Raw genomic sequence first — 4835 nt, 5'->3', positions numbered from 1 at the left:
TGACAGTTGAAATAGAACCTCTTCCTCTGTAAACTCACGTGTAATAAATGACTCATTTATCCTTTTTCTTAACTGAGGTCCCTTTCCTTCATTTTCATCTGTAAATACCGAACAAAAATATTCATTGAGGCAGTCAGCTAGACCTTTATCCTCATCTACATACCTTCCTTCTTTTGTTTTTAATCTAACTAACATGTTCATTCCACGCATGAGCCTATGTTAGAAATGAAGTGATTGCACAATATGTCTTGTGACTTCCATAGTGCCTACTCATTAGCTAAATTATTTGGCTATGATATGCACTAAAGGGGGTTATGTCAGGGTATTTATATCGGCAGACATTTTGTGCTATGATAGAAATACAAAGTGTATGTTCTGAAGTGATTGCTAAACAGACCAGACTCCATTTTGTATCTTCACGTTAACAAAGAGACACAAAATTTCTATCCTTTCTGTTACACTAACCTTCGCTTGAACCTAAAACTTGCCAAGCTGAATGGAATGTGTATATAAACAAACCAAATAGATAAGACATTGAGAATGGGGGTAGACAGACTGTCTAATTGCAAATGGAATATAATAAATTCTATTCCCAGACTTAGGTGACAGAGGAGATTAAATAATTAAATTTTACTTTCGATATTGTACAACGTCCCATTATAGTTTAAGGTGAAACTTAGTTCACAAACTATCAATTTTAGGAATTATAGCAGAATTTGCAGACGCATAGTCTGAAGAAATCCTCTTGATCTGACAGAAGATTTGAATTAGGGCAAACATAGAGATAACGTAAATGACGTCAAAAATAGCCACCAGGAAAAGTTAACTCTTTCCTGGATAGGTATGTGTAGTGGAACAATACTGCCATCTAGAGTCCAAATATTAAAATGATTACCTAGAAGGCAACCACACCCCACATTTGTGATTGGCTATCACTTAGAGGAATTTCCCCTTTCAAAAGTTAAGACAAAGGGAGAGAGAGAGAGAGGGTCGAAAATTCAAAGATTGAAGAGAGACGCATTACGACCCTCTCGGGAGATTCAGAGAGATCCAGGCAGAATCGGGTGATCAGAGTAACCAAGAAACTCTTACACTCCATGCAGAGAAAGAGATCCATGACATTTAGCTACCTGAGAACATCTGATGAGAAAATATCTACTTAACTGGTAAATATACAGGCATTTAATTAATTAATTTAAATTAATTAAAATTAATAGCATGATATATGACTGGATAAATCGTGATTAGATTTCATATTTAGAAATCTTAATTATTAAAGGATATATATATATATATGGTTATAGCATCCCATCTGCAGCTGGGATTAATATAGCCATTAATGTATTTGTGTGATTAATATCACGTTAGCATATCATGACCATTTATCCAGCTGTATTGATTGGCTCTAAAATAAGATAAAATATCTATGTAGACAAATTAATTAAAATATCAGCTTATGTAACATGTAGATTTCTCATTGGATGGATCAAGGAGTGGTTACTGACTATTTAAATATTATTTTTATTTAATATTACATAGGAGTAGATCTTAAATCCCTAGAAGAGGTTTAGCCAGCATTGAAAGGGTTATTTCTAAACTGCCAGCTGAAAGATTCTTTACCATCTCTGCACACTGAAACTTCACATTCTTTGTCGCTGTGAAAGGGTCGTAAATCTTATCTTGACAGCTTGTAGATTCAATGCTGTATTAACCAGGAAGTAAATTGCCACTTTGTATTGCATATTGTTTTATACTGAATATTCATTGATTATTGTCATATTGTATTGCATATTGTTATACTCGAATTCCATTGATTATTATCATGCATGTTACTCATCATTATTATTTAAATTGTTAAGAAATAAATATCTATTTTTATAACAATTTGTGATTTTTAATTACCGGTATATGGTTTACCTTTCACTTATAACGATAACGATTAGGGATCTGAGAATTAAATTAGTGGGTAATTCTCTCTGTTTACAATTATTATCCCATAAATATCCCACAGGGATGTAAAAAGATAATAGCCAAGTATAGTACATACAGTTACAATAAATATGTGTAAGGGCAGGAATTTGCAAACTACTACAACTACAGTTACTTACATAGTGCCAACATATTCCACAGCGCTGTCCAATAGGAAACGAGACATACATTTCATTTTAACAAAACATGTACGGCATATAGGAGCAGTAGGCGAAGAAAGTCCTGCTCACACGAGCTCATAATTTAAAGGGATGCGGGACAAATACACAAATGCTATTAAGGGAATTGAGATTTGTATGTAGTAAAGGGTGGGAGAGATGTTTTGGAAGGGGGAGCCTTCAATCACAGCCTTTAACTTGTCCCTGTAATGCTGCACGCTACAGGAGGAGGGAAAAGGGGTCTGTCGTTTAACCCCTTAAGGACACATGGCGTGTGACATGTCATGACTCCCTTTTATTCCAGAAGTTTGGTCCTTAAGGGTTGAAGTCCTTTTCTAGAGAAGAAAATGAACTTTTTGAACAAGAGGAAGTTATGTTTTGATTTATGCGCTATTTTTAATTTTTTTTACTTTGATTTGCAATGCAAAACGAAATTTAACTGAATGTACATTGTTAAGATTTAAGGAGTTAAATTAAAGGAGAAAGAGGGATAGGAATATTAGCAGTATTTAACCGGAAGTGCCCCTATTGAGAGGGGCGGGCAGTCCCTATTTTGGGCTTAAATGTATCTGTCCCTCTTTCTCTCCTAACGTCCCTCTTTCTCTCCTAACGTCCCTCTTTTTTTATCCTAATGTCTCTCTTTTTTTTATCCTAATGTCTCTCTTTTTTTATCCTAATGTAATTCTTTTCTAGGAGCTGCATATTGTTGGTGCGTCTGAGTCGCGGCCAGTACAAGACTATTTTGTGCCCTAGGCAAAACCAGTTACTTGCACCCCCTTCCCAAATGAAAATTGGCAACCAACTTTGTGTGTCTTTTTCTCCCCCAACTCCTTTGCATGTCTCTTCCCCTCCCAGACCCTTTGTGGATCTCATTCTACCCCTGCCCCTCTGCGGTTCTCTTTGTGGTCATGCCCAGCCTTGTGTGTGTCTCTTTGTCCACTCCAGCCCCTCTATGCTTTTGTCAACCTTGCCTTTCTGTGTGCCTCTTTAACCCCTTAGCTCTCTATGTGCTTCTTCTACCCCACCCCTCAGCCCTATTTGAAAGCTCTTCTAGTTTGCCAGAAAACAGCATTTTCATATCTAAAATATTCTTTCTAGCTTTTGTAAAACCCGCTTTACATCTTTATTTCTAAGGCTGTATATAACAGGATTCATGGTAGGAATGCAAATTGTGTACAATACAGAAAACACTTTGTCCTGCTCAATAGAATATGCTGATTTTGGCCTCATGTACATTCCGAGGATTATCCCAAAGAAGAGTACAACCACCGTTAGGTGAGATGAGCAGGTGGAGAAGGCTTTTCGCTTTCCCTCTTTGGAGCGGATCCTCAGGATAGTGGCTAGAATGAAAATGTACGTCATTATGATGAATAGTAATGGTGTGAAGCCAAACAGCACCCCAGACAACTGTATGGCAGATTCCAAACTCTAAGTGCCACTGCAGGAAAGTTTGAGAAGGGGTTTGAGATCACAAAATAAATGGTTAATGACATTAGATCTGCAGAAGGAATATTGAGACAACAAAAACACATAGGTTGTAGAGTCAAGAAACCCACAGAACCATGAAGCAAATGCCAGCTTGATGCAAACCCTCAGATTCACGAGTTGTGTGTATCGTAGTGGATGACAGATGGCCACATATCGGTCAAATGCCATAACAGCTAGCAGGCAGTACTCTGCCACCACACATACAACAAAGATAAACATCTGAAGGATACATCCAGTATAGGTAATTTTATGATGGCCTGTCAAGCAAATATGTAGCAGTTTAGGTACAATTGTTGATGTGAAAGTCAAATCAAGAAAGGACAAGTTACACAGGAAGAAGTACATGGGTGTGTGGAGATGTGGTCCACTGAAAATCACCAGAATGATTGTGAGGTTACCAGTCAATGCCATAAGATAAGTTAGGAGAAAGATTAGGAAAAGCATGAACTGTAGATGAGGCAACTCGTAGAATCCCATAAGAAGAAATTCCATGACCTCGGTTTCATTCCAGCTCTCCATTTTCAAAGTCTAAATAAATGTTTGATTCAAGATCCAGCTACTAAGGACAGAGTGAAGCATCAAAGGTGATCACAAAGCATTAAACAATCATTCTAGTATAGACCATAACGTTAGTGCCTAGAGAGGTTTACAGATGGACCCTTAGAGGACTGATTTACTTATCACATAAATAAAAGAGGTCACAGACTATAATAGACTATGGACATCCAACACTGAGATTCCCTTGAATATGGACCAATCGATTTGTAAAGTTGAGATAGTCTAATTTTAAAATAAGGGAGAAAGACATGGGTGAGACAAGTATTAGTGGTTCCTTGATGCAGACTTTTTGTAGGTACTAAGGGGATTTTGGTCAATTAGCCCTCCTGTTAGCACACTTCTTTTTACATCTGCTCCTTATATGGGTTTCATCGTTTCTCCATATGTAGGTGTATTTACTAAACTCTAAATTGTACTAGATTTAAAAATACATAAAACACAGGTTAAAGTAGCCAAGTACAATCCAGTACTCCAGTAGTTTCAATCCAGAACAATTTGGAATTTAGTGAATAACTCTGAATGACTGGAAGAGCATTATGTTAAATGAGGTTGACATGTGTATACAACAGGGCTTCCTGACCTTTTTTGACCAAAGAACAATTCAATAAGAGGACATTTTCCAAGGCAGTCTATTTTTTTTTT

General features: G+C 36.9%; 1 pseudogene; it reads right to left on the bottom strand.

The window, feature by feature from the left end:
• Window positions 1–3227: 3227 nt before the first annotated feature.
• LOC134573406 (olfactory receptor 5V1-like) lies at window positions 3228–4154 on the bottom strand (annotated as a pseudogene).
• Between the last annotated feature and the right edge of the window lie 681 nt (window positions 4155–4835).

This window comes from Pelobates fuscus, chromosome 9, assembly GCF_036172605.1.
Source record: "Pelobates fuscus isolate aPelFus1 chromosome 9, aPelFus1.pri, whole genome shotgun sequence".
NCBI classification, from domain to species: Eukaryota; Metazoa; Chordata; class Amphibia; order Anura; family Pelobatidae; genus Pelobates; species Pelobates fuscus.
The sequence above is the reverse complement of the archived record's forward strand: the minus strand, read 5'-3'. Positions and strand labels throughout refer to the sequence as shown.